The following is a 13741-nucleotide window of genomic DNA, read 5'->3' on the forward strand; positions in this document are numbered from 1 at the left end:
ATTTATTCCTATTACACCAGTTAGATTGCTTGTGGTTGACACAGCAAACTTTCAAGCAAAACCAAAAGTCACAATAAGTGTCCCATGGCCATATTATGGACATAATTCATTGACCAAAGGCACTTTTGCAAAGATTATGTGGTTTGTTTACCAAGTAGAGCTCTTTGATCAGAATTTCTTTTATCTGATACCCAGATGAGACCATGATAATGTGTTAGCTGTCTAGAAAGGACAGAATTCACTCCATCTAGGTGACTCTGTGGTAAGCTCTGCCCTGTGCCTCAATTTCATTTAGATGAAAGATGTATCGGGTGAATTTAACTTCATAACATGATGTTGCGGAATGTAAAGGGGTCAAAGGGAACAACGTTACAACCAAAAAGTGTTGGGGTGCCAGGTGGAGAACCCCCATAAATTTGATGGAAAAGTAAACAGGCACAGAAGGGTGCGAAAACAATTATAGTTTGTGTCAGGTCACCGAGAGTGCTCTGACTTCCTTCAGGGCTGGCTTACAAATGAATGAAGATGGGAGGATGAAGGTCAGAACTAGCGGAGTTACTGGGAGCAAGTGGAACTAGGTTGTTGGTTGTCTCTGGAATGAGCACCTGAACTGTGGGTAAAAAGGAACATTCAGTCAGTAACAGTGGCCTCTGTGGATCTGGGGTGGAATTCATCAAAACCTTTAAGATGTCCCCTATTCACAAGTGCATGATAGTATTTACTCTACAATAGACCGAATGTCACCTCGCATCACATGTCTCCTATCATTAGACCTGTGCAAATTAATGTTCACTTGGGAATGTTTGATTCACATTTAATGAAAAGTTAATGCACCTCCAGTGTCAGCACCATTCAAGAAGTGCAGTCTCATTGAGAGGACACCCCACTCTTGCGGTGTAAGATTAGGAGATTTGATCAGGGGTTGCACACAAGTTAACCTTCACCTTTTTCTATGTGGTCAACTGCAATCTGATATGCACGTGATAGAGAAAATGTAGCTCTGGGGCTGAATCCAATGTTACAATTGATCTGATTGACTGCTACACTTGCGGGTTGTCTCATTCAAACTTCTGTGCATGTGTGGATTTATTTTTATACTGAGATTGCATAATTACAGGTAGAAATGTTTCCCATTATACACAGCATTTCCTGTAGTTAGATCAGTCCCATGCTGAATCACATTCATACCTCACTCGAACCACTGCAGGGCTCGCTAGTACCACACCAACTCTGCCATTTCCAAAGGGTCTCGGTATGGGTGTTTTGGTCCACACCATGTTGTGGTTGGCATGTTCACATTTACCCCAAAGAATCCGACTACAGGGACAATCACTCCTGACTTAAAAAAATGCTCCAAATGAACTATGTGTGAGAAAAACGCCTTAAGAATTATCTCTATATATAATCTTAATTTGGATCTTGATCTTTGTTTGTCCGTGAATGAATTAGAAGAAGAAGCACTAGATGGCAGTACAGAGACAGCTAAAACATAGGCATTGCATTAAGAATCTCCTCCAGGCTTATACTACTGAAGACTGTAGTACGCCAGTCACACCTCAAAACACAGACATTCAAACTAAACAAATTGTTGTGCTTTAAATTAACTAAAGAGATCTTCATTTAGATCTTGATATTTGTTTGTCTGCGAATTCCATGCATGCGTAGACCACCTTCCAGTTTAGTACATTGTTGTTACTCACGGATGTCAACAATGTGCCGGAATAACGAAAAGGGTGGTGGACAGTGTTACGCTGGTTAGCTCCTGAGGCCTGGTTAGAGAATGAGATTGCCGAAGATAAAAGGTACGTGCCTACGTAACATATGAATGAAAGAAAGAAAGTGGAAAAAATGAATGACAACGTAACAGCACGTTCCGGAAATTATTATTGTTATGTTGTAGCCGGCGAGTGTTGCGCGTCTCACAGTTGTACCGTGGCTTGCTCACATGTCAGTGAAGTGATCCCTATTTATGCTTTAAAGAGCCTGGATACCTATGTGTCCCCCTTTTATAGCCATTGCTCCGTGTATATTGCCTTACTCTTTGGATTGCCACAAAGCAACCTGCTAGATTGGAGAAAGATTGAGAAGGCATCGTGAGAGGAAACGACAGCGTCGTGAAAACAAGATGGACTGTGAACGAACAGAAGCAGAAATGCTCCTACACCACCACATAATTACTATTCGGGCAGTGATTCTGAGTAGGCCGTTCCTATCGAATCAATGTCCAAGGGTTTTATTTTGTAATTTTGTTTCCCTTATAAAAATTCATAATGCTGTGCCACGAAGGGCCCAGTTCACAACTGGCAGCCGCGTTTAAACAGGAAGCCCTTCACAGACAACTTTAACTCGCGCAACGTAGTTGGGCGCGCATGGCTAATATACAATAATTTGACAGTTGTTTTTTGTGTGTTTTTGTTATGTCAGGAAATGATGAATACTGTTTTCCTTTTATTATATGGTAGTATTGACTGAATTATTTGTATGAGTTTCAGATAATCCAATTCCTTACTACTGAACTTGTTATGGCAATAAGGTATTTACAAAATTTACACAATAGATTTCACAAGCCTTTATTGCCTGCAGTTTGAGGGAGAGTCCTGAGTGAATAGTGGGCATTGACTCTCAGGTTCCACTTGATATAAATGGATGTGATGGTGCAGGTTGGCTCAATGCTCACACTTCCATTTTGGGGCCTCTTGGACCTGATACCATCAATAACGTAACTGTATGAACCAGGCAGATGAGGACAAAACACACACATAGCAAGGGGATGGTGTAAAAGTGCTCTAGTGCTTTCATTAAAACAATTCAGTTCAAAACAGTGTCAAAAAATTGTGTAGTACAAAAAGTTTAATAAATAAACATTCCATTAAAAAGTCCATGATAGTGGAGGTTAAAAACCCAACAAAGAAATAATCCAGTAAAAACAAGGTTAAAAAAATGCAGGGGTCTACTTTAAAATTCTCAGCCTCAGCTTCCCTCGAAAAACCGATGCTTTACTGGCTTATCCTACTTGGACCATGCAGCTTAGAGAGACATCAACCAACAGGCACAGACACCCATCAGTCCTGGCCTGTGTCCCCGATCCATTCCATGAGGAGGCACCGGACCCTGCTCTACTCCACACTCATCAATGCCATAGGGCTTGCACCCAGCGAAAGCGTGCCATCTTACCACCGCTGCCTGTCGCTGGCTCCATCCGGCAAGAGGACACTCCTGAGCAAGATAATCATTCCTACTTCTAAGTCGCTCCACAGAAGTGATCCTCAAGCCAGCTCACTGGCCACACTCTACTCCATTCCCGTCTACTTGTTTCTCTGTTTTAAACACTGGCTCACTCTCACTTCTGCCTTTCTTCTTCCTTTCATTAACAAACATTCTTTCTGAGCCCTCCCTTTTTCTCATGCAGGCTCATTCTTATAGGCCTCCATGGGTGCAGCATCTCAATCACATACTGCAGGAAGCCGATGAAGCAATGGAGACAGACCGCACCCTTACTCTACCAACTCCCCACAACCTATGGAGCCGGCCAATTAATTCATTACTTATTTTTTCAAAATGGCCACCTTTTTCTGAGCCACGGTCCCACCATATTACACCTGAGTCAGCTACTCTTTTGGATTTCTTTCTCATTAGGTACTCATTCGCATCTCATGCTTGTCGCAGTTCTTTTGGATTGGATGCAATGATTGCGGATTTTTGCCAAATGTTTCTTTGCTTTGTGTTTTTTTCCTCTGACTTTTCAATGTTGATATTGGTGTGACAAAAGACAGGCTTGATTTTTGGTCAACAAATTTGGCAAATTCGGCATGAATAATGTGAGATTGTTTTTCAAGGCCACTTTAATATTGTTTGTCACCTACCTATATATTAATATATTCCAGTTCTTTTAAAATGAATGAAACTGTTTATTGTTATTGAATGTTTCTTTGGTGTTTTTCTGGCATGAAGACCTTTTCTTCTAACATTTTTCCACATTGATTTTTTGGTTAGTTCTATTCCTTGATGAAAGATAAGTTTGGCTTGCGGTTAACAAACTTGACGTGTTTCCAAAATTCCTTACTGTCCCTTTGAGTCACTCAAAGTCAACATGCACTTGGAGGCTGGGAAAATGGTACGATCATCACATTTAATAATTTTATGCTTTGCACATTTAAAAGACATGTATCCTTTGGCAATTTTTAAAGTAATATAATGATGATTTTTTTTTGCCTGCTAATTGAGAGGCAGTTTATTTGGTGTGGAAGATAAGCCCGGATGCAGACAGACACTGAGACTCACAAGTCCCAAAAGCGCACACGGTTTTATTTTCTTTCCCTTTATCTACAGCACCGCACACAGTGCACAGATTACCCACAATAACTCAGCCCTGTTCTTCTCTATTCTTTTCTTCTTCTCTATTCTTTCACCTCCTTCACTCTGTGGTGTTATGGGTCCACAGCTCGCTTAGTAAAGGCCATTTTTAAATAAATAATCACCGCTCTCGCGGCGGCTTAGTGAGGGGGCGTTGGGCCATAGCAAGCCACGGGGCGATCTGTGGTGTGGGCATTTCTCACCAGGTGAGGAACTGCCCACATCCGTGATTGTTCCCGTGGCTAATGTGCTACAGCTGCTATGGCCCCTCGCATTATAAAAGAAGTGCGAGTCGGTTTGGAGGAAAAAAAAAAAAGATCGGGAAATGAAAAGAAGAACGAAAAGGATGGATGTTACAGGGAGCAGCAGGAAGCGGGCGAGCGAGCGCTTGTAGGCAGCTGAGAAGACAGCCTGGGTGTTAGGCCGACACCCTGGGCGTAGTAGTTGTTGTCGCTCCCACTGAACAAGCATGTAGCGGAAAGTAACCAAAGAAGGAGACGGGCGACTCTGCATGGGGCCGCGGATGGCAGCGGGAGTCAGGATTTGGGATGTGGTGTCCTCCACGTGAGAGCCTTGGCCGTGTGAGGAATTCCCAAGTCGCGGTCTGGAGGGAGCGGAAGCGAAGCCAGGGATCGGGACGCCGCCAGATCTGCAGTGGAGTGAAGGTCAGCTGCAGGTAGAGTGGCTCCCCTGTTGCGGAGCCTGGACAGGGAGAAGCAGGGGAGTCACCAGTTAAAAGAAGGCACTGAACTTGTTGATTTTTAAAGACTGCTCCTGAAAGAAACGTTTTAACCTCGTTTGTAAAGGATTGTTTTTTGTAGTGGTTTTAACCTCTATTTCCTTAATGGATTATTTATTTATTTATTGAACACTGTTTTTATTGGATTTTAAATAAAAGCACTTTTCACTTTTTACCATCCCCTTGCTCAGTTGTTATTGTCTCACTGTCTAGCTCATCGGTGACATTACCAACGGTGTTGGGTTCAAGGGCTCCCAAATAGCGATGGGAGCGTGGAGCCTGAACCCACATCATCACACACTCCCTTCCGTCAAGCTTTGTCCTCTACCTCCTGACTCCAGCCCCCTGAACAGAGTGAGGTGGCCTCCTTACATAGTGCACCCGGATGTGGTCCAGGTGCGGCCCCATTAACTTCCAGCAGTACTCCCGAGTGTGGCAGAGGTGCTGCATGGGGACCCGGAAGTACTCCAGGTGTTCCCGGATCTTCTTCTGACAGCACTCTCCAGTGTGGCGGAAGTACTGCAGTCTTGGGCTCCACAATTGTCCAGGCACCCTCTGGCGCTGGCCACGGGCCCCAACAGTGTTGAACTTCCAAGCTCTGATCCTGTGGCTCCGATACAAACCAGGGGGTCTCTCCTTTCCTATTGTCTCTCTTCCGGTCTTTAAATCCTCCAGGCATCCCAGCTGGACAGGAGCCCCAGCTGTCCGCCACATTGGGGAGGCACTCACATCAGGCTCTGTTAGACCAGGCGAGTGCCGTGTACGTAAGCCTTCTGTTTCAATACAGACAGCATGTCATGGCAAAGACCATGTGAGGAGAGTAATCACACAAAGAGCAGCAACCAATACACAAAATGGCCTTGCAAAAATAGCAGCAAATTGAATTATATCAAATATATCATTTAGTCATATTCACAAAGGGGAGAACGCAGGCATTTTTTGCTATTATATTGTTAAATTAATACTTCTGGAACATCGGAGCAGTGCATGCAGAAGAAATGTGTTCACACTGGAACAAGTTTTTGAATCAAAGACTGGACTCTTGACCAATAAATGAGGGGAAGCAGTTGGTCTTCAGTTCAAAAGCTCAGTCTCAAATGAACACATTTCCTTTTTGTGACATACACTCACCTAAAGGATTATTAGGAACACCTGTTCAATTTCTCATTAATGCAATTATCTAATCAGCCAATCACATTGCAGTTGCTTCAATGCATTTAGGGGTGTGGTCCTGGTCAAGACAATCTCCTGAACTCCAAACTGAATGTCAGAATGGGAAAGAAAGGTGATTTAAGCAATTTGGAGCGTGGCATGGTTGTTGGTGCCAGACGGGCTGGTCTGAGTATTTCAAAATCTGCTCAGTTACTGGGATTTTCACGCACAACCATTTCTAGGGTTTACAAAGAATGGTGTGAAAAGGGAAAAACATCCAGTATGCGGCAGTCCTTTGGGCGAAAATGCCTTGTTGATGCTAGAGGTCAGAGGAGAATGGGCTGACTGATTCCAGCTGATAGAAGAGCAACTTTGACTGAAATAACCACTCGTTACAACCGAGGTATGCAGCAAAGCATTTGTGAAGCCACAACACGCACAACCTTGAGGCGGATGGGCTACAACAGCAGAAGACCCCACCGGGTACCACTCATCTCCACTACAAATAATAAAAAGAGGCTACAATTTGCACGAGCTCACCAAAATTGGACAGTTGAAGACTGGAAAAATGTTGCCTGGTCTGATGAGTCTGTTAAGACATTCAAATGGTAGAGTCAGAATTTGGCGTAAACAGAATGAGAACATGAATCCATCATGCCTTGTTACCACTGTGCAGGCTGGTGGTGTGGTGTAATAGTGTAAGGGATGTTTTCTTGGCACACTTTAGGCCCCTTAGTGCCAATTGGGCATCGTTTAAATGCCACGGGCTACCTGAGCATTGTTTCTGACCATGTTCATCCCTTCATGACCACCATGTACCCATCCTCTGATGGCTACTTCCAGCAGGATAATGCACCATGTCACAAAGCTCGAATCATTTCAAATTGGTTTCTTGAACATGACAATGAGTTCACTGTACTAAAATGGCCCCACAGTCACCAGATCTCAACCCAATAGAGCATCTTTGGGATGTGGTGGAACGGGAGCTTCGTGCCCTGGATGTGCATCCCACAAATCTCCATCAACTGTAAGATGCTATCCTATCAATATGGGCCAACATTTCTAAAGAATGCTTTCAGCACCTTGTTGAATCAATGCCACGTAGAATTAAGGCAGTTCTGAAGGCGAAAGGGGGTCAAACACCGGATTAGTATGGTGTTCCTAATAATCCTTTAGGTGAGTGTATTTTATTACAGAATGTTTGCTTTGTCCGGTTGTGATCATATGGTTAGATGCATACTGTAGATTATGAATCACGAGTGACACGTAGGACGTTGTCATATTGTTTGCTGTGGTCCTTTAGTTTGTCACCTACCTGTATATATCAATACACCTGGCTGCGACAGACAGCATTGTGGGTGTACGACTGTCTTTATTTTTACAGGGTCCCATTGCTGCCAATACATCAAGCATACATCATCTCCTCACGTCTTCACCTAAGATGTGCTGCATTTCACAACATTGCGAGAACATTTCACACACCCAGAAGCCAGGATTCCATCCAGCTATTTTGTGTGCTGGGCGGCTGACATATTCAGTGCTTTCGAAGCCTCTAATCTGAAACTGTAAAGAAGTTATTAGATCTGTTTTAAATTATTATTTATAAAATTTCCATAAATTGTTTTTATTCTCATTTGTAGCTCACTAAATAAACGTAAAAAAAAAAAAAAAGTTATGGACTGTACTGTTTATGTTGTTTTCCGCCAGTAATATTTTGCATCTTTAAGGAACAGCTTGGCATAAAAAATTCAATGAAAGTTAAGTGACTAATGCATTTTCTCAGTGTAGGATCAGGCCAATTAAAAATTAAGAAGAGAAAAAATTAATTTGAAGATTGCTTTGAGTAGTAAAAACTTGTGTGCTGTCTCATAACTTATTTATATTCATGCAGATTTCTCATTGCACGCATTCCCAAAATAACACAATGCCACGTTCTATAAAATCTGCGACGACTTTAAACTTATGTTGGAGTTGTGTACTCATTTCCTTATGCTCGGCTACACATTGAAGTTTTCATTGTTTTTATTTTCCAACACATCATCTAATATGCATTTTACCAGGGGTAAACAAGCATAGTTACGAACAATTCATTTTGTAGTCATTAATCCTTACCTTTCCTTGCCATTGTTAACTGTCGTTTTAAACTATTGTTGTAATTTTTATTTCCCCTGATCATGTAATAAGCAACAAGTACATTGCGCTTTAGTATGTGCAACAAGAAGGCAAAAGCACCACTGTCATATACAACGTTGCACTTTTACTATTTGTTTCATCAGATTAGGTTAACTTTTCAATCAACTCAAATAGAATTAGCAATTGTGTATCATTTATTTATCACTAAAAGGGTAAATTAATCTACAGATATTTAATTAAATGAATTCTAAAAATTATAATTGTAAGTAACATCTGAACATTATTGTTAAAGAGACAGATAGTGCAACCATAAGGGGGCACCACTGAACCCCAAACCACAGACACAATAACAGCCATCACAATTCTGGTACAAAGAAAAGGTTTTTATTCACCTTTATAACACCTTCTTTACAAGAACACCAGTCACAATGCACAAATACAAGTTGTTTCCTTCCACCTCGGCCTTTCTTTTAAATCTAATCCAGGAGCTGCTTTTGGTGTCACTCCCACATTGTCCAGAGCACTTCAGCCATCCTGCGACAGTCATCCCCTGGCAGAGCCCCTGAGCGGTACCCAAAGACCCAGACAGGGCTGCATTTACAGGCTCCAACCCCCATACCACCCTGCAATTGAGTTCAGCCCTGAGGACCACTGCCACCTATTGTATGGGGGAATGAACTGCTCTTGGTATGCCTGTACGGCCAATCCATCCATTACGGCCTTCTGGACGGGTAAGAATCCATCCTATAGCCTGGCCAGGATGTCTGTCCTTTCTCTCTGGTACCTCCAATAGATAGGTAGATGGAGGATGTGAAAGGCACTATATGATAGATAGATAGATAGATAGATAGATAGATAGATAGATAGATAGATAGATAGATAGATAGATAGGATGTGCACTATACAATAGATGATGAATGGATGAATATGAAAGACGATGTATAATACAGATATTTTGACCACTGGGGGCACTCAGACAACTAGAATGCAATCTCTTGCCATAGATTTCTCATCTTGACACACCAGATTTTCTTAATTAAATCACTACAAGAAAGTTCAAGAGATACCAGTTCTATATTGATTGCAGGATCTTAGTCTGTTTAAGGTTCCGGTCAATTGCTTCTTTAAGTATTTTTGAGTGTATTCAATCCAACTGGTCTTCAAACTGTCTCTTATTTCTGTCTACCTCCCCTTTACCAAAAGAAAAAGCCTCCTCAGTTATCAGAGCAAGTGCCCCTCTGTTCACAGTTATGCCACTGATGGCCAGAATGGGACAGACTTTGGTGTTTAAATTTATATTTTAAAAAATTGTCTCTGCACCCAGGTACTTCCAGCACCCTTACTGAAGGGCCATCTTAATCCATGAGCACGCTGGGCAGTGGTTGTGTAGGTCGGGGCTTCAGTGCATTGCTTTGCCCAGGGGCCTATAATGCTATTAAGACGGCCCTGCCTTACTGGATGTGTCTTTCTTAGACAGCCACTCTCAAAAGTGTAAAAACTTGTTTTGATATATTTAGAATTTTTCCTGTCCTCTAAATTCAGGATAGATAGATAGATAGATAGATAGATAGATAGATAGATAGATAGATAGATAGATAGATAGATAGATAGATAGATAGATAGATAGATAGATAGATAGATAGATAGATAGATAGATAGATAGATAGATAGATAGATAGATAGAAACTTAACTGTATTAATCTTGAGGAAAATTACAGGGTTACAGTAGAAGACAAAAAGGCACAAATAAAGTATACATATAAACAAGGTGCGTGCGCATATGGGATAGCTTAAAGCTCTAGTGATTGTAATTCCCCACTGCTCCAGGGGTTGGCGCTGTGTCCTAATGCTTTTTCTCTTCCTTCCTCTGTAGACAGGAAAACTGAAGGCTATAACACCACTGACGTCATTTCCAGTGTCCATCCACCTGCCGGAAGTATTCAGGACCTGAAGATCAGCCATCTTGAAGCAGTTCAATTGAGAATTTGTCTCTGGAGTTTTTGCATGTTTTTCTTTGTTTTTTCCGTTCCGATAATATGGAGTTACCAGGATGGTGCCGCAAGTCTTTATTGTAGTCTGTCTGTTCTCTTATACAAGGATTATTTATAAGGATATTAACAAAGTATAAGTATGTATGGTACTAGTGTGAAGTGATTAAAATTGTACATAGCCTTATCATTTACAATTTCACACTATTAATATTATACAGGATGTCAGTCTTTGGCACGGTGTATTGCATATAATGTCTTTGTCTCTTAAGATTTCTGCGAGACCATCTTAATACCATTCACCGCACAGGGAAGAAGAGCACCTCAATCGTGGGGTGACTCATTACATAGCCTGATGGCGAAGTGTCAAAATGATCTGACATGGCACTCTGTGGAGTAACACAGCTGTCTCAGTCAGCTAATACCTCATACCGAGGGTGAGAGTCACTGTCCAAAATGGTAAGTAGGTTCCAGCGGACGCAGCCCTTTTATTTAGTCTGTTGGTTTCAGTTGTGCTAATGCCACTGGCCACTCCAGATGGGTAGAAAATATATAAGAGTGACCTGCACACCAAATGACCTCAACCTCTCTTTACTATTTCTACTTACTTTTTCACACATGGCTTCTGTGTGATTTGTCTATTTTATTAAATAAATAATGACAAACTGGAATCAGTTTTATATTGTCTGTCAGCAGTGGAAAGCTCAATCTAGTCTGAGGACTTGGTATGAATAAAATGATTGTTAGTTTTGTCCTGATTTGTAATATCAGAGAACTGAAAAGGGCTGCACTTGCGCTTTAATATAACTATTAACCTGTGTGCCTCCTTCTGCTGCAAACCAACCTCCACAATTAGCATGAGAGCGTTCAGTCAACAAATGCATATAAGCAGGAAAATATGTCTTTTTCCATTGAGGGTGTATTACTAATACATATCCTGTTGGTAGCACAGCATAAATACTTCAATAAACTTCCATTTGTAACCTGAGCAAAACATTTCTGAACATATGAAATATAAATTGTCATTTGTAGTGGTCCTTTGTGCCTTGCCCTGTGGGGACAGTATTGTTCTCAATGAGACAAAGTAAATTGAAATAGCTTCTGCGGGGATTTCTCCCTCTACAAAGAAAATACATTTAAGCTGACATGCTTCCTGTAATGATCTCCCCCATTATCTTTTATTGAACACCAAATGAGTTGCTCCCATCAGGTTGTTTGAATTCTGTTCACTGAGCCGGGTAGAAATTATGCCATGGGAGCTAACCTTGTTAGAAGTAAAAGGTGTTCACGGTAGGAGAGGAGAGTTGCTGGGGTGCAAAAACACTACAGGCAGCATTGTCAGGGATGGCCATTCATTTTTGATCACCCTTTATCTGAACCTTTCCTGCAGGTATGGGACAAGGGAACACTGTTGGAAAACTCAGAGAAACGAATGTATTGTATTAAAGGCACAATGTTAGATGCTTGTTTTTTGGCAGTGTCCTACATTATAAAACTCAGAAAACATGGTGTTTTTATCGCTTAAAACTTCAAAAACACTGTTTTTTTGTACATCAAAAAGAAAACACCAACTATATATTTTCATTATTTTGACAAAGCAACTTGTACTTTCCCACTTTAAATTTTCCATCTATCTATCTATCTATTATACAGTGCCTTTTATATCTATCTACTAGCAAAATACCCGCGCTTCTCAGGGGAGAAGTAGTGTGTTAAAGAAGTTATGAAAAAGAAACGGAAACATTTTAAAAATAACGTAACATGATTGTCAATGTAATTGTTTTGTCACTGTTATGAGTGTTGCTGTCATATATATATATATATATATATATATACACACACAGAAACACACACATATAAACATATCTACATATACACATATCTACACATACACATATCTATATATATATACATATACACATACATATACATACATACATACACACACATATACATATATACATACATACATACATACAGGTAAATATACATATATATACACACAGACACATATATACATATATATATATACAGATCTACATATATATATATATACATATCTACATACATACACAGACATACACTCACCTAAAGGATTATTAGGAATACCATACTAATACGGTGTTTGACCCCCTTTCGCCTTCAGAACTGCCTTAATTCTACGTGGCATTGATTCAACAAGGTGCTGAAAGCATTCTTTAGAAATGTTGGCCCTTATTGATAGGATAGCATCTTGCAGTTGATGGAGATTTGTGGGATGCACATCCAGGGCACGAAGCTCCCGTTCCACCACATCCCAAAGATGCTCTATTGGGTTGAGATCTGGTGACTGTGGGGGCCATTTTAGTACAGTGAACTCATTGTCATGTTCAAGAAACCAATTTGAAATGATTCGAGCTTTGTGACATGGTGCATTATCCTGCTGGAAGTAGCCATCAGAGGATGGGTACATGGTCAGAAACAATGCTCAGGTAGCCCATGGCATTTAAACGATGCCCAATTGTAGTAATATGCACTACTGGCATTACCATTAATTAAATGAAATTAGTTTAGCGTCCTCTGCTGTGTAAAGAGGGAGGCTTTTGTTTGGAGGAAAAAATGTATAAAGAAAGGAAACTTACCTTTTTTCATTTATATAGTGCAGAAAGACGTCTTTGTTGACGATATTAGCGTCTTTTGGGGAGTGTCACAGCGGGTCTCATGTAGACTGGAGAGACAGCCTTGCCATTGACCGGCCGGGATGGCATTGTCGGTATCCCACTCCTACACGCGTTTCCCGCGACCTCATTAACTCTAAAGGAGTAAAAGAAAGTGCAAAGCGTCGTAGTATTAGTTTACCGCGGTCTAGTAAAGGGATCCCTTATTCGTAGTTGTCTGGGCTGTAGCTCAGGGGAAGGAGGAAAAGAATAGAAAGTGCTTACTTTCACTTTATGGCAGAAGTGCCGTTGGCGTCTCAGAAGCCGGCACAGCTATACGCGCGCGCGCGGCAGCTCCATTTTTATAGTAATTGTGTGGGAAAGTAGACGCCGCTTTTCGCAAACGTGTTCACGTCATCGCGTACCTCGGGAAGGATGACGTACGGCTGTTTAATTGGTCAGCGTAGGGGCGCCGAATACAAAAGGGAATCGTGGCCTCTAGAGGGGGTTCTTTCTGAATAGATCTTCTTAGAGAAAGGTACCTGACAGAACAGCATTACGGCTTGTGCTTTGTTTTTGTAAATATTTTTTCATATAAATATCTCTTGAATAACTTTGGTGGAGGTATTTATTGGGTTGTGGTTAGTGGTGCACTGTTTATTTTTGTATATACACTTTTTCTATATTTTTGAATATTTTTGGGTGAATCCTGTATTATACACTGTTTGGAGGAGCAGCTT

General features: G+C 41.2%; 1 long non-coding RNA gene across 2 annotated transcripts in view; it reads right to left on the bottom strand.

The window, feature by feature from the left end:
• Positions 1-13024, bottom strand: part of LOC120516093 — a 32735-nt gene extending 19711 nt beyond the window's left edge. For both annotated transcript variants that reach the window (XR_005630773.1, XR_005630774.1), the window contains exon 1: positions 12987-13024. This is a non-coding gene — a long non-coding RNA (uncharacterized LOC120516093). The remainder of the gene's footprint in view (positions 1-12986) is intronic.
• Between the last annotated feature and the right edge of the window lie 717 nt (positions 13025-13741).

The sequence above is a fragment of the Polypterus senegalus genome, chromosome 15, assembly GCF_016835505.1.
Source record: "Polypterus senegalus isolate Bchr_013 chromosome 15, ASM1683550v1, whole genome shotgun sequence".
Lineage (NCBI taxonomy): Eukaryota > Metazoa > Chordata > Cladistia > Polypteriformes > Polypteridae > Polypterus > Polypterus senegalus.